The following is a 21254-nucleotide window of genomic DNA, read 5'->3' as shown; positions in this document are numbered from 1 at the left end:
AAATCTTCTATTCCTTATAGGGATCTGGAAACTGTTATTCATGCATTTATTTCAGCAAGACTGGACTACTGCAACTCATTGTATTTAGGGATTGCTCAATCTTGTTTATCTCATCTGGTCCAAAATGCTGCGACCAATGACGTGCTTGAAACTCAAGGGACATTGTGCATTTTCGGTGGCGGCACCCAGATTCGGTGACTGCATTTATTTGATCAGAAATACAGTAAAAATTGTGAAATATTATTTAAATTTTAAATAACTGTTTTCTATGTGAATATATAGTAAACTGTAATTTATTTCTGTGACCAAAGCTGAATTTTCAGCATCATTACTCCAGTCTTCAGTGTCACATGATCCTTCAGAAATTATTCTAATATGATGATTTGATGCTCAAGAAAACATTTCTGATTATTATCAATGTTGAAAACTTTTGAAAATGGTTGTGGAATCTACAATACAGTATTTTTTCAGGGTTCTTTGATGAACAGAAACTTTAAACAATTAAAAATAGAATCTTTTGTAACATTATAAATGATTTTTCCCATCAATTTAATGCATCCTTACTGAATAAAAGTATCAATTTCTTTAAAAAAACAAAACAAAAACTAAATATGTAAAATATTCTTTGGAACCAGTTCAATCAAGTGAATCAATTCACTAAAAATGATTCAGACTATCCAGCGCTTCATATCAGAGAGTGGAGATTTTATGCGAGCGTGTTTGATTATCACCTTCGTCATTCCCAGCATGCCTTTACAACAACGAGGAAGAGAAATAGTCAAACTGTCCTTGAAACACTTTGAGCGAACAACATGCCCAGTAAAAACTATACAGCTGGACCTCAAGAACATAAACTCTCCTGGATTTATTACACCTCAAAAATTACCGTTCGAATGACTTCAGACTCCCAAAGTTATTGATCGATCAGCACGTGATCTGTGATCAACAGCCAGAGAAATGCCACACGGAGCAGAAGGGATTATGGGATGCTCTACAGCTGACTGAGGCATGATGGGAAAGAATAACACCCACATATACACACATACATCTGAGCAGTATTGATTATCTCCCAGGCTGTTTTACTCACACACACACCGTCACAGTATGAAGTGATTCAAGTTCTTTTCCACATTAAAAAAAAAAACATTATGAATAATTCTGCTTAGTAACCAGCAGCAAGTGTGAGCTTGAGAATGAGTGTATTTAAGTTATGCATGTATAAATTAAAGTCTTAGTTTGTTCTATTTAAACTGATTACTCAAGTATTTATAACAACGTAGAAAAACATTGTTGTGTGTTTTTATGTTGTCATTGTTTTTTGTTATTATTATTATTTAATACGTCTATACAGTCATGGTCAAAATTATTGGTGCCCTTGGTAAATATGAACAAAGAATCCTGTGAAAATAAATATATTTCATGAGATTTTCCCCCATTTTCATTTTTTTTCTTTTCTTTTTTTTTTTTTTTTTTTTAACTTCAATGAAAGGTTAGATGTATGTGAATTTTTCACAGGCTTCTTTGTTCATATTTACCAAGGGTGCCAATATTTCTGAGCAGGACTGTGCAGTTTTAGTTTATTTAGTTATTTTAGTAAGTACTTCAACTTAAACTTACACTTTAAATCCGTTATTTTATTTCAAGTAACAATTTCTTATGGTTTTAGTTAACAATATTTCGTTAATGTTTCACACATCAACCTTTCCTCAGACGATCATGTGTCAGTTTCTGATGTTTTCCAGTGGCTCACACTCATCATGACTCACCTCTCCTGCCTCCCTCGGCAAGACAGAAATTACCCTGAAACTGATTCTGCGATCAATAACAACATACCCACCAATCAAGCGGGCCGACCCGGGGTTGAGAGCCAATCACCAGCTCAAAACGCCTCTTGTTTCAAGAGTCCGAGGAAACGGAAACAACAAACAGGACGTTTACAGGTGAGAAGAGAGACTTTATACGGGTTTATACAGCCACAGATCATCATTCTTACAGTTGAAGTGACTGTAGGTGTAAATATTGTCGTCTGACAAAGATTTAAAAGACATTTGGTCATGATTTTGATATGATTCTAGATATAAAAGTACATAAATTAGATATAAAAACAGATCTATGGCAGGCAGTACATATATATATGATAATAATATGAAAAATGTCACGTCACAAAAACAAATATTGTAATTTATACATAAAAATACAGTATTCGTCTATGACATAAAAACATTATTTATAATATTTTAAATATATATTGCATATATGCACAAATATGTGACATTTTATCCCAGTGAAAACCATATTTAATATTTAGTGGTGCTTGCAATATATCCAATAATATATATATTTATTATTTTCTTAGGTGTATTTTACATGTATTGCCTGCCATATATCAGATTTCTGTGTGGAGTAGAATAGATTTGCTAAAGCTTTATGACTGAAAATAGATAAGAAATTAACGTAAAATATTATATTGTGAAATTAAAGCCTACAGAAGTTCAGCCTAAAACAATTTGAAATCAAATATATATATATATATTCTACACTGTTCTATATGTATATATATATATTCTACAGCGTATATGTATAAGTGTGTGTGTAAATAAATATATATGAATTCAGGTAAATTGGGACGCTTTTTTGCTATTGAGATGACAGGAAAAAATGTCATTCTAAATGAACCCATATAAGTATGTGTATATATATATATATATATACAGAGCTTGACATTGACAATTTGCTCACCAGCCACTGTGACTAGAGGTTTTCCAAAGTTACTAGCCACTCAGCGTTTTCACTGGCCACAATTTTGACATCGATACAATGGGAAAAAACTGCCATATAGATATTTTTAATATTATCTCATAATTTAGGTTTACTTTAAGACCTGACTCACAGATCCATTATACTGTTACACATGTTTTCTTTCTCAACTGTTTACATTCGCTTCAAACATAACTGACTGTGTTTACGTGAATACTCACCAAGACCGGCATTTTGACATTATTTTGTGTGTATTTGCCTGTTTAAGCACCACAAGCAGTGAAAAAGAACTCAAATTAGTACTGAGAGGCGGATTTATGTGGCGTACTTTGGGTGTGAGCACAAAATCCGCGGGAATGAGTAAAATTATGCGCAATAATCGCAATACCACGCTGAAATCCAAGCCCTATAACACCAACAATATTCATCCAGAGTGAGAGAGGGTGTGTGTCAACTCGCTATTGGACACATGAGATATTTCAGTATTGATATGTATTGAAAAATCAATATAGTTTATTGTTTCAGATGCCTTTTTAAAAGACTACGTTTGAAAAATGTATATATAAAATTCAACCCGCCAAAGGGACTAATAGGAATGACTGCGTTAAACGCCACTGCCGAAATACACCCGCATTTGGCGGGTGTTAATGTCAAGCCCTATATAAATATAAATATATATATATATATATATATATATACACACACACACACACAAACTAGAGAATAACTATTGACTCTATTAACAACAGCAATGAAGCACCCATAGCTGATGTGTGTTCTTATTTTGGTGTCATTTACAGAAATTGCGTGACAATGAGGCGCGAGAAACAAGAACCCACTGTCAGAAATGAAAGTGGATGTCTCTAACTGACCATGTGCAAAAGGTCACACTTGTTCCCGTGGAGACAGGCCTTTAGAATGCAGCTGTCAATCATAGCTGTTGCTACTGGAGATGTAAGAGCGAAACACATCTAGAAAAACAGAAGAAAGACAGACTAGAGTGAAGAAAAGGCAAGTTATGGAGAGGTTTTTTGTCAAACATCACAGCTGTGTGGTTATTTAATTCTCTTCTTTATCAACATCAACGTAAAGTTGGCCCAAAATCATTTAGAAAATGCCTAAAAAATTAAAAAAGGACAATTGTATTGTATGAAGCACATTTATTCTCACTGTCTGTTTCTGAATCTGCAGCAGTAGAGTCTCTGTTTGACTTTGTCTCAGTTTTGTCCTGTAAAGAATAACGAGTTTCCTTTATGTCCACTCGGTGTATCAGAGGTCTGATGGTCTTTCTCATTTTCCTCGTAAGTGAATTCACCTTATTAGTGGCCGATCTCAGGAAATATGATTTGCTCTCTTGAACACGGCGCGATATTTCAGGCCGGATTGGGCAGGTGGCTGTCAGACGGCGAAACTTGGCGATAGTTTCCCATAAAATATGGCCCTCTTCACCGCACACCCCAACGCAACCCCAAACAAGCCTGGCTCGCGCGGAGCAGCGAGGGGTTAATGAAACGCTGCTCCTTCTTTAATTGAAAAAAGAGAGCGAAGCGGCCGCGGTCGTGTTCCGCGCTCCGTTATTGCCGCTAATAAGCGGGCTCTCTGAGATGAACGGTTCACCTGCGTGGAGGTTAATGAAGATCCGCACGTGCTGCGCTCGCTCTGGACATGAGGGTTAACCATTTCCCCCACTACCTCTGCCCTGCACCCCCGCTCGTTCATCTCGGGAAGGACAGAACAGGACAAGATAAAGATGGACGTGAACACAAACCTTCTACTGTGGGTGAGCGGATTCTAGAACCGGCCGTCTATCTCCCGTGTTATTATTGGTGCTCTTCGCGTGGCGGTCAATTATTATTTTTTTTAATTATTATTATTTCAATGAAATGAATGTACTATGTACTATATTTTAGCTTGATAATGTTTTTTATTTAATATTTTGTATTTTTAGGGAAATTTAAGGTAGGCCTGTGCAGTAGTTAAAATCCATTTATTCACTTTTTGAGCATAGACCTGAAAATTAAATTTCCAACTTAAACTGTCATAAATCTTGAATGCTTTGAGCCTTATTTTAACGATCTAAGCACATGGTCTGAAACGCATGGCGCAGGTGCACTTAGGACGTGTCCGAATCCACTTTTGCTAGTTTAACGACAGAAAAAAATGGTCGGCGCACCAGGCACATGGTCTAAAAGGGTTGTCCCTATTCTCTTAATGAGTAATGGGTGTGTTTTGGGCATAACGTGCAATAAACCAATCAATGTCTCATCTCCTATTACCTTTAAAAGTCAGGTGTGCTTGCACCGTGGCAGATTCGCTATTTACATGACAGAAACGAATCCTTTTATTTTTAATATTTGGCATGTTTGTGTGCTGCTGCGTGTCCCTGTGTGTGTAATAAGCAGAGTGTACGCGTGTTGTGCACCCGCCTATAGGCGTATATTACTAACGTGCCCTTTAAATAACAAAAAAAAAACTTTAGACCAGGTTTCAGTTGGTCAATGGCGCAGTCTATTTCAGTTGCCTCAAAATAGCAACACGCCAACAATGCACCTGAACACCTCCTTTTCAGACCAGCACGCCCATGGGTGAACAGATGGGCTCGAGTGCATTTGCTGTTTAAACAACGTGGTGCTGGATGTGAAAATGATAACTGCGTCGGGCTGAAACTAGCAAAAAACACTTGCGTCGCGCCTGGTGTAGCATTGCGCCGGGTGTATGATAGGGCCATTTGGATCACTGACTTAAGATGGTCCTTTTTTTTTTTTTAAAGAAGACACTTGGCAGATTATTGCTGTAGTGAAAAAAGTTTTAAAAAGTTAACTTAAAAAAAGTTATAGAATTTTAAGTTTATTGTTATGGAAAATGCATAAAAATACTTTTTTCAATTTTTAAATGAAATATATATTTTCCAAAACATGTTTTACTCTAAAATTGCATGAAAATCAAAGCCATAAATCTAAACAAGTTGTGTTGTGTGACTTTTTTTTTTTTTCTGGACCATTTAACCTTGTCAAATCATGTCCATGATTTTTGTGTGTGTGTGTGTGTGTTTCACATAGCAAGTGCCAAAATCTTTACTAAGTTTCGTACCATTCTGATGAAGTAAAACAATTCTTAAAAAAAAAAAAAAACATTTTTTTTTTTTTTTTTTCATTTGACAGAAGAGCAGCATTAAAGTAGACTATAAAATGAGTAAACTTTCTGAATCATTAACCCTATATGATAGACTGCTTTCACATTTGGTTTGATTGTTTGGCCCGACCCTCATTTGAAGAGAACTGAGCCTGGTTTCTCTCCATTTCTGTCACATGATGGAGTTTGTGTTCCTTGCGACGCTATCTCATGACCAGTTCATGCGTATTTTATGAGGTGGCTAATCCCCAGTGATGGGTAAGTTTAGGGGCGGGGTTAGGGGTAGGTCATTCATATGAATTCATACAAATTTGGCAACTCGTAAAATACATATGATTTAGCAAACAACGTAAAAATTCATATGAGTGAGGTCGTACAAATTCATATGAATTAGTCACCTCGTAAAATATGTAGGAATTGCCATGAGATCGGGTTGGTTCCTTGACACTGTCACCTTTTGGGTTTAAAAGACGCTTAATATTCAATATTATCAATGCATTCACACTATCAGATCAGAACTGAACTTGAACTAAATAACGACACTATTGTCTTCTGTAGAGATGCTTTATAACTTAATTGACTAGCAAGTTGTGCAACATCGACACTATTATTGAATTGAACTGACTTGAGCTGAATAATATCTTCTATAAAGCTGCTTATAGCTGAATTAAACTCCTAATTGATGAACTTTATAGTTTTCAAGCTGAACTGAATCAACATTGAACTGAATTGAGGCGAGTATAATGAATGAATGGCACTATAGCTGCTTATAGCGGAATTTGAACTTGTCTCATATTTGACGAAGTTTACACTGTTGATCGTTATTTTCCTTACTTGACCTTTGTGAATTGGTTCATTTGAATTGTTTGAAAGAACAGATTCAATCAAATTAATCAAATAACCAAGATGGCTGCAGAGTGAACTGACTTGTGTCTTAAAGGTACAGTAAGTGATTTCTGAGAAACACTGTTGATAATTGAAATCACCAAAACAAACACGCCCCTACCCAAAAGGATCACACCCCCATATTTATAGCTCCGCCCCAAATTCACAAACATGCTATGCGACACAGGCACCTCCCCCATCATGAGTGGACACGCCCCTTACTGCTGATTGACTCTCTCCTCCTCCATCATGAGTGGACATGCCCCCCCTACTGCTGATTGGCTTACTCTCTCCTCCTCCCTCATGAGTGGACACACCCCTACTGTTGATTGGCTCACTTTCGCTCCTCCCCCATCATGAGTGGACACACCCCTTCTGCTGATTGGCTCACTCTCTCCTCCCCCATCATGATTGGACACGCCCCCTACTGCTGATTGGCTCACTCTCGCTCCTCCCCCATCATGAGTGGACATGCCCCTTCTGCTGATTGGCTCTCTCTCTCCTCCCCCATCATGATTGGACACGCCCCCTACTGCTGATTGGCTCACTCTTTCTCCTCCCCCATCATGAGTGGACACACCCCCTACTGCTGATTGGCTCACTCTCTTCCATCATGAGTGGACACGCCCCTACTGTTGATTGGCTCACTTTCGCTCCTCCCCCATCATGAGTGGACACACCCCTTCTGCTGATTGGCTCACTCTCTCCTCCCCCATCATGATTGGACACGCCCCCTACTGCTGATTGGCTCACTCTCGCTCCTCCCCCATCATGAGTGGACATGCCCCTTCTGCTGATTGGCTCTCTCTCTCCTCCCCCATCATGATTGGACACGCCCCCTACTGCTGATTGACTCTCTCTCTCCTCCTCCATCATGAGTGGACACGCCCCCCTACTGCTGATTGGCTTACTCTCTCCTCCTCCCTCATGAGTGGCCACACCCCTACTGTTGATTGGCTCACTCTCGCTCCTCCCCCATCATGATTGGACACGCCCCCTACTGCTGATTGGCTCACTCTCGCTCCTCCCCCATCATGAGTGGACATGCCCCTTCTGCTGATTGGCTCTTTCTCTCCTCCCCCATCATGATTGGACACACCCCCTACTGCTGATTGGCTCACTCTCCCCCATCATGAGTGGACACGCCCCTTACTGCTGATTGGCTCACTCTCCTCCCCTATCATGAGTGGACACGCCCCTTACTGCTGATTGGCTCACTCTCCTCCCCTATCATGAGTGGACACGCCCCTTACTGCTGATTGGCTACAAGTGTGTTTTGGTGCTCAGTCTGATCCACTTTAAACCGCATTTCTCAGAAATCACTTACTGCACCTTTAAATACTTTAAATTATGAATAGCTTATATTCTTGCTTAAGTTCGGTTTACAGAGATGCACATTCATACATGTCCAGAATCATCATATTCTATAGATATTTAGCCCAGATCTCTTTCTCTGAGCGCTGATTGGTCTATATTGTGGTCAGCTGCCAAATCTCTGATGACGGTGTGCCAAAAATCTTTCATTTTTCCCCTTTATTCATTGGCACTGCAGCTGAATGAAATGATTTTTCAGTCAAGCAGCTCAAGACTTGAGTGACAGCCAAAAGAACAATCATGTTTTAGTTGGAAAAAATGAGGAAAACACGTTTATTAATTAATTGCATTGGAATGGCCTGAAATGGAGCTTGTTTGGATGATTATGACACTCCCATTCAGTTTTACTCATCTAAAACGTTGATTTGATGGTGAGAGGGGGGAACGGTACTAATATCACACCATCCCATCTACTGGCATCATTTATTCATGGCCAGAAATGCACTCGAGACATTAGTAATTACGATCGCAGGCCGTGCTTTATTTTCTGGTGTATAAAACCACTCCAGAGGAGGAAACACTTCCTCATTAGCCGCTCGCTCTATTTCCTCCGGTGGATTCTGGACACGATCATTTATTCATGCAGAAACCCCCATCATCTCCTCATCAGTGCGTCCCAAAAGCCGCGGGCCGCAGGACACACACCTTAAAACACTTCAGGGGAAACGCAGAGGTGATGAAGATGATGAGGAGGTGACAGAGAGATGGAGGGTGTGAAAACCACTCAGATGGACACGAGGGAAGCCCGGCACTTCAGTGACACTATTGAAATGATAATGGAGAGGAGAATAGAGTTCATGAACTGACCTGAGACTGCTGTGTTCGTCTTAAATGAATAGATCACCTGAAATGAGCGTTATCATCTTCAGTGATTCACTCGCATGTCGCACTTTCTTTCTTCTATAGACCATCAAGGTCCAGAAGAGTTTTATCTGTGAAATTTACATGATTTAAGCAGGCACTTTTTATCTGAAGTTGCTTACAAATGAGGAACAGCACCAGTAGTAACAAGTTCTACATGTTTTCCATTCATTTTTCGTATTGTTTACGGAGACTACTGTGCCGAAATCAGTGCGGTAGAACTTTATGACCAGAACAAGCTCCAAACTGGTCTGGACTTTAAGTCAACTTTACAGTCAAAAGTCTTATTCTGTGGTTAGATTTTTATTATTATTATTATTATTATTACAGTCTAAATATTGTTTTACAGTATAATGTGTTGTACTGTATATTATTTATTTCCTAATTAATTTATTTATTCTGTGAGATTGCATGAAGATTATCTTTTATTTTATTTTATTATTATGTTAGTTTTTTAGTATTTCATTTGTTTACTTTTTTAATTTTTTTTGCTATTTTATTTCTTTATTAAAATTATTATTATAGTTGGTATTATGTTTTTATTTATTCTGTGAGACTGCATGTAAGATGTGGATTATTTTTTATTTTATTGCATTATTGTTATTTTAGTTTATATTGAGTTATATTTATTTTTATTTATTTTTTATTTATATATTAATTTATATTTATTTATGTATTTATATTATTTATTTTTTATTTTTGCGATTTTATTTTTTTATTAACATTGTGTTTATTCCGAGATTGCATGAAGGATTTTTTTATTTTTTTATTTATTATTATTATTTTAGTTTAGTTTATATTATGAGTTATATTTGATTTGTTTATTCTTGCTATTTTATTACTTTATTAACATTATTATTATAGTTTGTGTTTGTTTGTTTGTTTGTTTGTTTATTCTGTGAGACTGCATGTAAGATGTGGATTATTTTTTTATTTTATATTCTTTATTATTATTATTATTATTATTATTATAGTTTGTTATTTGTTGTTATTTATTTATTTACTCTGTGAGATTGCATGTAGGATGTGGATTATTTTAGATTTACATTATTATTATAGTTTATATTATGTTTTCATTTATTCTGTAAGACTGCATGTAAGACGTGGATTATTTTTTATTTTATTTTCATTATTATTATTTTAGTTTATATTGAGTTATATTTCTTTTTATTTAGCTTTTTATTTGTATATTAATTTATATTTATTTATGTATTTATGTTATTTATTTTTTATTTTTGCGAGTTTATTTTTTTTATTAACATTGTGTTTATTTATTATGTGAGATTGCATGAAGGTTTTTCTTTTATTTTCTTTTATTTATTATTATTATTATTATTATTATTATTATTATTTTAGTTTAGTTTATATTATGACATATTTGATTTGTTTATTCTTGCTATTTTATTACTTTATTAACATTATTATTATAGTTTATGTGTTTGTTTGTTTATTCTGTGAGACTGCATGTAAGATGTGGATTATTTTATATTCTTTATTATTATTATTATTATTATTATTATTATAGTTTGTTATTTGTTGTTATTTATTTACTCTGTGAGATTGCATGTCAGATGTGGATTATTTTAGATTTACATTATTATAGTTTATATTATGCGTTTTATAGCATTATTTATTTATTAGTTATTATGTTTATGTTATGAATGTTCTGGCTGCTGTGCAATGAGTCCAAAGCGTATTTCCCTTAGCAGGATGATAAACTCAATGCATGGCGAATGACTTCTGTTGAGGTTTCTAAATCTCTCAGAGACTCGTATCATTATCCACCTGCGTTTCCTGATGTGAGGACAGACAGAAACAGCCGGCGCGGTGATGTACAGCACACTATCAGAAGTGTTCGGGGGCTCTGGGCAGATCCTGAACACTATCCTGCAGTTCCTCAGAGAGGAGGGAGAAACTAACAGGTTTTTATCTGACACACTGTGATATGACCTCATCTGGGATGAGCTTCTCAATTAAACATGAATGGAAGTGTGAGATTCCCCCAGTGTCTGGAGATGTGTTTGCGCTGTATTCATATCTCATTTATTCTTTCAATTGTTTGTGTGTTTGTGTTTGTAGGTTAACATTCACCCAGCCGAATCAATAGAGAGGATTAGACCTGAATAACAATGAGGATCGGCTCATCACATTTTAATTTCTTCTCTAGATCGGCAGAGAGCTCAACACGAGAACTTTCCAGATCGGCACAGGCGATCAGCTCAACTAAGGACAATTTCTTAGACCAACAGAGATGATCCATTGCTTTGGCTGACATCAGCAAGAAAACAGCAATCAGATAACTGAGGTCTGGAATGCTGGGTAATTTTTTTATTTGCAGTTTCAGCTTCCTGAACTCAACCTCTGAGTCTTCAGATCAAATCAAAGTCATATATTCTTAATACTCTTAAAGCCTGTTCACACCAAGAATGATAACTTATTAAATAAAACCATAAACTCCACACCACAGCCACACTGAAAAAATAACTTGTAGGATTTGCTTAATAAAATCCTCGTAACAATTTGCACATTTTAAGTAACTTTTACTGCTACTGCTCAGTACAACTTATCTGTTATTATCAAGTAAAATCTACTTACTATTGAACTTAACATTCATAAAGAAATATTATATTTAATTTCACATATAGAATTAAGTAAAATCTACTTAAGCTAAGTAAACTTAACAAAATTAATTTTTACTCATATAACATTGAATTAAGCCATGCTTTTAAAGTGTATGCTTTACTTAGAAACATCTAAGTAAATAATACAAATAATATTGTGTAGACACCATATCTACTTAATAGAAGTGATGCAGAACACAGAGACTTCAATACTTGGAACACAGTACACAATGACGGTAACATTTGATAGATCATTTTTGAGTGTAAATGCGTTATTTTGAGTAGAAAATAAACTCCAGATGTCACAAATTGCAGGTTACTAAACCTAACAACAAAAGCAATGAGAAAACAGTGTAAATACAGCTGGAAAACAGCAAAAAAAATCAACCGTATTAATTTTTCATGCCCCAGTGCATGATGGGAACACCAGTATCAGAAAAGTTGAGTACACAGAAATTACATTTGTTTTTCTGTAGTATTTACTTCACCACAGAATCATTTTTATCAGTGTGTAGGATGCACCACTTTTTCTAGAGCAAGTACGATACCGATACTTTGATTTTTGGTACTTGCCGATAATGATTACCGATGCTTATATTTTCGTTGCACTGTGTAATTTAAAAAAATATATATTGTAGAGGGAAATCAAAAGAATATAAATCATATTAGTTATTCCAGTATCGGTATTGGTACATTCCTAATTATAACTATACCAATTACGACACAGAGGACCGATATAGTTGAAATCACTTTTTAGAACTTTTTTTTACAAATAGAAATTGTACGAATTCATACGAATTAGCCACCAATACGGTTATGAATTGCTATGAACAAGTATGATACCGATATTTTCATTTTTGGTACTTGCCGATACCGATTACCGATACTTGTATTTTCATTGCATTTGTAATTTAAAAAAAAATATATTGGATAGGGAAAGCAAAAGAATATAAATCATATTAGTTATTCCAGCATCAGTATCGGTACATCCCTAATCATAACTATACCAATAACAGCACAGAGGACCGATATCATTGAAATCACTTTTTTAGAGCTTTTTTTTTTTTACAGATTGAAATTGTATGAATTCATATAAATTAGCCACCAAAACGGTTTTGAATTACCATGAACACATTCAATACCGATACTTTCATTTTTGGTACTTACCGATACTGATTACCGATATTTGTATTTTCATTGCATTTGTAATTAAAAATAAAAACTGGATAGGGAAATCAAAAGAATATAAATCATATTAGTTATTCCAGTATTGTTATCGGTACATCCCTAATCATAACTATACCGATAATGACACAGAGGACCGATATTTTTGTAATTATTTTTTAGAGCTTTTTTTACAAATTGAAATTGTACAAATTCAAATGAATTAGCCACTAAAACAGTTATGAATTGCCATGAGATTGTGTTGGGCATGGATCTTTTGACCTGCTCTTGTGTCGTTCCAACTTGGATTTGATCCTGCAACCTCTTATTTTGCACCTTAGATAGTAACTAGTATGCTACCAACCCTCACCACACTGGAATTGTACATTACTTTGCTGATGTTCCATTACAAAAGCAGTATCGTGTCAGGTCAACACACACATGACTCATTATCTCTTCCTCTGTTCAAGCCTGGGCTAAAATCTCTCCTTCTCTCGTTTGGTAATGAGTCTTGAATAAATATATGACTGTTAGGTGCGTTTGCTCTGTCATGCTGGAGAGGAGCTCACGTTAACCAGGATAGTTAATAAGAAACCAGAGAATTAGATTACAGAATCAGGAAAGACGCTCCCTTAAACGCAGGTTTATCAGCGTTACTGACACACGTCTCGCTTCTTAACAAACGTAACTTGAGTTATTATCTGTAGAGTCTCGGTGTCTGTCTGATGCTGATACGCAGATTAAGTGCCAAGGATAGAGAGGAAGAAGAATGTTTAAGGATTAAACACTCTGGGAGGAATTCTGGGAAGTTCTGTCCCAAATGATTATACACTATCAGCCATGTAGTATATGAATTTTATAAGGTTATTTTGTCATTCAACACTGGAGTCTGATCGCCCCTCCCCTCCGCTAGAAAATTAAAGGTGCGACAGTTGAGTGCACTAATGAATCTTTGACAAGTACGATCACAGCAAACATTTAGATCTGCGTTCTGATCCAAAGAGAACCATTGTCATGTATAGGTATGAAACAGCTGAGTGAGGTCATATGAATTCGTACGAATTAGCTACCTCGTAAATACATACGAATTGCCGTGAGATCGGATTGTCCTGTCCAGAGTCCGCTCCAGCCCATGAGCCCACTCCAGAGTCTGCTCCAGCCCATGAGCCCACTCCAGAGTCCGCTCCAGCCCATGAGCCCACTCCAGAGTCTGCTCCAGCCCATGAGCCCACTCCAGAGTCCGCTCCAGCCTATGAGCCCACTCCAGAGTCTGCTCCAGCCCATGAGCCCATTCCAGAGTCTGCTCCAGCCCATGAGCCCATTCCAGAGTCTGCTCCAGCCCATGAGCCCATTCCAGAGTCTTCTCCAGAGTCCACTCCAGCCCATGAGCCCACTCCAGCTCATGAGCTCACTCCAGAGTCTGCTCCAGCCCATGAGCCCACTCCAGAGTCTGCTCCAGCCCATGAGCCCGCTCCAGAGTCTGCTCCAGCCCATGAGCCCGCTCCAGAGTCTGCTCCAGCCCATGAGCCCGCTCCAGAGTCCGCTCTAGCCCATGAGCCCACTTCAGAGTCCGCTCCAGCCCATTAGTCCGCTTCAGAGTCCGCTTCAGAGTCCGCTCCAGCGTCCGCTCCAGCCCATGAGTCCGCTTCAGAGTCCGCTCCAGCTCATGAGCCCACTCCAGAGTCCGCTCCAGCCCATGAGCCCGCTCCAGAGTCCGCTCCAGCCCATGAGCCCGCTCCAGAGTCCGCTCTAGCCCATGAGCCCACTCCAGAGTCCGCTCCAGCCCATGAGCCCGCTCCAGAGTTCGCTCCATCCCATGAGCCCACTCCAGAGTCCATTCCAGAGTCTGCTCCAGCCAATGAGTCCGCTTCAGAGTCCGCTTCAGAGTCCGCTCCAGCATCCACTCCAGTCCATAAGTCCGCTTCAGAGTCCGCTCTAGCCCATGAGTCCGCTTCAGAGTCCGCTCCAGCTCATGAGCCCACTCCAGAGTCCGCTCCAGCCCATGACTCCGCTTCAGAGTCCACTCCTGCCCATGAGTCCACTCCAGCTCATGAGCCCACTCTAGAGGACTCTCCAGCCCATGAGCCCACTTCAGAGTCCACTCCAGCCCATGAGTCCGCTTCAGAGTCCGCTCCAGCGTCCGTTCCAGCCCATGAGTCCACTTCAGAGTCCGCTCCAGCCCATGAGTCCGCTTCAGAGTCCGCTCCAGCTCATGAGCCCACTCAGAGTCCTCTCCAGCCCATGAGTCCGCTTCAGAGTCCGCTCCAGCCCATGAGTCCTCTTCAGAGTCCGCTCCAGCCCATAAGTCCGCTTCAGAGTCCGCTTCAGCCCATGAGCCCACTCCAGAGGACTCTCCAGCCCATGAGCCCACTCCAGAGTTTGCTCCAGCCCATAAGTCTGCTTCAGAGTCCGCTCCAGCCCATGACTCCACTCCAGCTCATGAGCTCTCTCCAGAGTCCGCTCCGGTTCACAACCCCATAGGGGGCTATACGTCCCTGGCCATAGTGGCTGAGACAAGCTCCCGAGTCAAGGCCACGGAGGCCGATCCTCCCTGGCTCCCTGAACTGCCGGCACCTCCCTGGTCTCCTTTATAGCCGGTACTGTCCTGGAGGCTACATAGCCTGCCCTCATCACCCTGGTCACCTGGAGGCTACCTAGCCTGCCCTCATCACCCTGGTCACCTGGAGGCTACCTAGCCTGCCCTCATCACCCTGGTCACCTGGAGGCTACCTAGCCTGCCCTCATCACCCTGGTCACCTGCCTATCACCTGCCACGACTCCAGGATGCGCCCCCTCCCTCCCCGGTTTTAATTTCTTTGGCGCGAGGTTGAGCCTTCCGGGAGGGGGAAGTAATGTCAGGGTTATGTTCTGTTTTTGTTTCAATTGTTCATTTTGTGATTCATCGTTCTGATTGAAGTGTTTCATTGGTTCATCTAATTCACCTGTCCCTCGTTAATTAACTCATCGGCTCCTTTGTTTGCCCTCATCTATTAAAGCCCTCAGTTTCAGTTTGTTCCTGGTCCAATATTGTTAATATCTATGGGTAACGTGTTTGTGATTTCTCCTGTTTGTTGTGTTTAATATTAGATTATCTAGAGTATCTCCTTCATCGTGCGCTTCTTTACAGTCACCAACTGTGACACTTCCTGCATTAAACATGTAATTTGTTTCAAATGCATTTAGCAACAAATATTAAGAGAGATCAGTGTTTTATGGGTGGGGATCGCCTCTGAATGAGGTCTCGACCTGTTAATCATGTTTCTCAGCTCAGGCCGTGTTGTTTAATTTATATTTCAGCTGCTAATTGCTACGCAGAAGATTGCAGTTACCGCCTCTGACATCTACTGTCTACCTGTCAAATATTAGTCAGGAACAAATCAATATTTTATCATTTCTCCATATTACTCGGTGACAGGTCAAAAGCGTTACAGAATTAGTTCACCTTGATAAAAAGCTTATTTTGTAAAATATCTTCTTTTGTGTTTAGCAGAAGAAAGAAAGAAAGTCATACCATTTTCATTTTTGGGTGAATTATTCCTTTCAAAAGAGCATGATGTTGTTTGCTTTGCGTTTACAGTCATTTACAGTATATGGCATTCCTGGATAATAATTAAATCACCATAAACAGTATGAAACAATCAGGATCTTAAATTCATCATTTGTTAGAGTGTTGAATGTTTCTACAGTGGCAGAATGCTGCTGCAGACCATCATTATTCTCACGTTATCTCAGTGTTATCTTAACGTTATCTTAATGTTGCTCACTGTTTATCTGTGGGCTAATCGTGTAAGTGCATGTTGCATCATTAAACTGATTTGTTTCTTGTGCTTGATGAATGAAACTACACATAGGAAAGAAAAAGCTCAGATCATCTGATGAGAAATGCTTGAGTTCATATCGAGTAGATTATTGAGATTACTGAAATCTCTTCTGAAACTCTAGAGGAGACACATGTGAAAGAAGCCAGAGAATTCTGTAAAAGTCTAATGCATTGTGATTTTTCTTTCCTACAGGCATTTTCTTATAAAGAAGTATTTGTGATTGTCATGAGAAATAGATAAATTTGCCCCGAGCTGCACACTGAGCTGATTTATGTGTGGAAGGGTTGATCATTTGCCTTCATGTTTTCTTCTGTTTGTCAAAGGTCTGAATGTGGTGTCATTTTTGCTGCCATTGTTTCCGAGCGCATTTTAATGTTATCAGTGAAGTCCTTAACATGAGGACAGCAGCAGATCTTATCGGTCTGGAGACTCTAACACACACACACACAGAAGCAGAGCAAGAATGTGATAAGACATAAAACACACAGAGCGGCTGAATGAATCATCTATTAGTGACTGTACACACACACACACACACAGATAATAACAGTCTTTGTCCGGCTGGATGTGTCTGTGTCATCAGAGGTTATAAAAGATCATCAGCACATCAGTTTTAACACAAAACTAATATTTGTCCAGGAACATTTGAGCTACTTTCACATTACGCTCATGTGCTCCATGGGATAAACTCATGTGGCTACTTTAGTAATTTCCCTCATTTTTATTTGTTTTGGAATACCACCCTTCTGATTTAGATGAGATGTTTCTCTTATGGCAACAATGTACAATTTAAGTCCTTAAAGGGATGGTTCACCCAAAAATGAAAATTATGTCGTAAGTTATTCACCGTCATATGGAAGCCCATTTCTGCCACATATAAAGAAACATTGGTAAATCATATTTATGACATTAAATGTCATAATCTCAAAATTGAGATAAAAAGTATTAATTATGACCAAAAGATGAAATTGACAAGTCGAGTGTGACATAAAAAGTAATAATTATGAAATAATTCAAAATTGACAAAATACAATTGTCATAAAAATTCAAAATTGAGATAAAAAGTATTAATTATGAAAAAGATGAAATTATGACAAGTCAAGTATGACATTAAAAGTCAAAATTATGAAATAAGTGAAAATTGACAAAAAGAAAACAATTGTGGCAAGTTAAAACAAATCAAGTATGACAAAAAATTCATAATTATGTAACAAGTCGAAATTGACAAAAACAGTTGTGACAAAAAGTTGAATATTGACAAGCTGAATTTGAGATAAAAATTATGACAAAATGAAGAAGTTATGGCATAAGTCTAGGTATGACATAAAAAGTCATAATTATGAAATAAAAAGTCGAAAGTGAGATAAAGTCTTAATTATGCCATAAAAGGATGAAATTGACATAAAAGTATTAATTATGATATAAAAAGTTAAGATGCACCATTGTATCGGCCAATAATCGGTATCGGGCGATAAAACTTTCATTATCGGCCATCGCAAATCTTATGTTCACTGTTGAAGGGGTTTATGGGTAAAAAGATCCACTGTCATAATCCTGTCTGTGCATCTTTTTTTATCTGAGAAAATAGTAATGTGTGTGTGTGTGTGTGTGTGTGTGTGTGTGTGTGTGTGTGTGTGTCACATGTCAGTGTGATGCATGAGTTCATGGCCAGCAGGTTAGATGAGCTTTTACACTGGAGAGAGAGACAGAGATCGTTTCACACTCGATGGTCGTTCTGTGTGGATTATGAATGTCAAACCTTAAATCTCAGCTACAGAAAACTACTGGTAGATCAACATCTGTCACAACATTCCATTAAAACATACTAATCTACATAACTTTATTAAAAAAGAAAATATATATATATGTGTGTGTGTGTTATATTAATATTAAGTATAATATTATTTGTTATAATACCAGTCAAAACTTTATATTCATCGAAGAATCCTGAAAACAGACAATCACGGTTTCCACAAAAATCTGAACAGTTTTTAACACTAATAATAATCATAAATGTTTCTAGAGCATCAAATCATCATATTAGAATGATTTCTGAAGGATCATGTGACTGAAGACTGGAGTAATGATGCTGAAAATTCAGCTTTGATCACAGAAATAAATTACACTTTACTATATATTCACATAGAAAACAGTTATTTCACATTGTAATAATATTTCACTGTTTTTACTGTATTTTTGATCAAATAAATGCTGCCTTGGTGAGCAGAAGAGACTCAAACCTTAAAAAATATTTTCAACCACTGTAATGTGTTTACACACCAGTGTAAACTGACCTTAAAGTCTGATCATGTGAGCCAGTAATACTGTACTTTTACTCCAGATTGTCAAACTGTTCAACTGAAGTCCATCACTGAGCCATTATCCCTCGCTCCGTCCACACTGTCATTTCTCTTCCTCTGACAGCAGCACAAAGCTGAGCTGAGATGGATGAGTCTTTAGTGAGTGTTTAGCCACTGTAAACTCTCTCTCACACACACTGTTTCTGTCCTGTGATGAATGAGTGTTGCTGTGATTGACGCTGGTCATCTTCTGCACGTGGAAATTAATTCCATGAAACTCCAATCAGATGAGTCTCTCTGGTCAGTCTGTTGCTTAGCAACCATATCCTTCACTGGCCTGGCTATCTCACACACACACACACACACAGGTCTCACACCCACTGACCTCTGAGCCATACATCAAAAACACAGTGGCCGTCTCCTCATATAATGTCCCCATTCATCTGACCCGCGCTTTAGCCGTATAGTTCTGCTCATTTCCACCTCAACATCTCGCCTACAGACTCGTGAACTTCCTCGCTATTTTTCTCTTATCTACACTGACCACATAAACCATCAAATACACACACTTTCCTCATTCTTTACTGACAATAAACAGTTATGGTAACTTATTATATTATATTATTATATATTATTATATTACCACCCGAGGTGGTAATGCGGTCGCGAAGCGGACTGGACGTTACACCACCTTATACCGCTTATACTGCGGTTACCACACCTCAAGACACTGTTCCGATGTTGTATTTCAAGACTTTTGTCAGTTTTTTGTCCTTAAAACACTCTTGTGTGTGGGACTAATTTCTTACGCATCTCATCCCACGCCTTCATTGCTAATTCCAAAATGTCATGTTATAGCTAGTAACGGACGCTTGAGCTTTGATAGCAGACTAATGCAGTTATTAATGCAGTTATTAGAGAGAGAGAGAGATATTAAGCATGTGAATTACCTGAGTCTGTGCGGCTCTCAATAGTGTTCGGCAGCAGCGTCTCTATTAATAGTGAAACTGTAAGTTTATCTGCTTCAAGAACAGCGCCGTTATTTCTTTGCTGGTGAGAAATGTCATGTAGCTTTTAAGTTGCTCTGACAACATGCTTCTGTGCGAGTGTGTGTCCGTACTGTATGTGTGTGTGTTTGAGCGGGAGAGAGTATATGCTGTCCGTACATAATAAAACGCAATTTTATGGCAAAAAACAAGAAAATAATTTGTCGTTTTTATCCTATTGTTTACCATATTTATTTGCTTGATCGGTGTCATTGTGGGTTTTGGTTCTTTTGCTGTTTTCGGCTGTAAGCACCTTTGAAATAACTGAAATAATTTGGCGAAGTGATGCAATGTGGTCAAGACTTGCTAGAACTACTTTAGTCGTGCGTTTCCATGAAAATAACTGCACACTTTAGAATGTTGGTCAACCAATCAGATTCAAGCATTATATTATGTTATATAATATTATAAAACAGTTAGTTCCTGTCCTTGGTTCTGATTGGTCAATATGATTGTCTATGACCGCTTCACCCAACAGTTCTGTGTATCACTACACAACACCCTTAGCAACCACTCTTAGCAATGTAAACTGTTTGTTCTCAATATTGTTCATTGAAGCTTACTGTATTATGTAGAAGAGTGTTGTGAGAAAGAGAGTGAGTTTATTACCTGTATTCAGATTTAGCATTTTCCTTCAGGTCAGTCCTATGTTCATAATAAAAAATCTGTTGTCTGATATATTATCTTGTCCTTTTAACAGTTAAGGGGTTTTCCCGTGACTGACAGCGCTAGTCAAAGCATTTGTCAATTGAGTCTTGTTCCGTGTTCACAACAAGTCTTTTCAATGTAAAAGTCTTCGCTACTGACTGACACACTCATAAAGACAGTCTTTGCCGCCATCTAATGGCGTAATAATGTAACTTCTGTTGCTGTTCATGGTCAGGGACTATTTTTCCGGCGGAAGGAAGGCTTTAGTTTACTTCATGAAAGTTGCATTGATACATATTTTTGGCTTTAATATTTGTATTGTGTGGTAACCGTTTTATAAAAGCAAAAAGTTACTCAAGGCTAGTGCTGTATCGTGAATAAGTCACGGCTGAAGGGGTTACTCCGCTTTGCGTCGTGCCTAACAACGCCCTTCAGCCATGACTTATTCAAGATACAGCACACCCTCTCGTACCTTATTGCTTACATATTATATTATATTATATTGCAGGAGGTTCCGAACCATTTGGAAGCTTGTTTCCGCCACTGAATAAAACATTTCAGACTTTTTTTTTTCTCACAATTGCAAGTTTACATCTCGCAATTCTGACTTTTTTCTCCGAATTGTGTGATATAAACTTGCAATTG

The 21254-nt window shown here is 38.1% G+C and overlaps 1 protein-coding gene across 6 annotated transcripts in view; it reads left to right on the top strand.

The window, feature by feature from the left end:
- Positions 1-21254, top strand: part of st8sia3 (ST8 alpha-N-acetyl-neuraminide alpha-2,8-sialyltransferase 3) — a 52015-nt gene that overhangs the window by 10074 nt on the left and 20687 nt on the right. For 4 of the 6 annotated variants that reach the window (XM_051877653.1, XM_051877652.1, XM_051877656.1 and 1 more), the window contains 2 exons: positions 1743-1940; positions 11177-11314. The gene's annotated coding sequence lies outside the window, so the exon portion shown is untranslated. Of the gene's footprint in view, positions 1-1742; positions 1941-11176; positions 11329-21254 lie in introns of all 6 variants that reach the window. The other 2 variants (XM_051877655.1, XM_051877654.1) reach the window with 2 other exon arrangements.

The sequence above is a fragment of the Ctenopharyngodon idella genome, chromosome 21 (genome assembly GCF_019924925.1).
Source record: "Ctenopharyngodon idella isolate HZGC_01 chromosome 21, HZGC01, whole genome shotgun sequence".
NCBI lineage: Eukaryota > Metazoa > Chordata > Actinopteri > Cypriniformes > Xenocyprididae > Ctenopharyngodon > Ctenopharyngodon idella.
The sequence above is the reverse complement of the archived record's forward strand: the minus strand, read 5'-3'. Positions and strand labels throughout refer to the sequence as shown.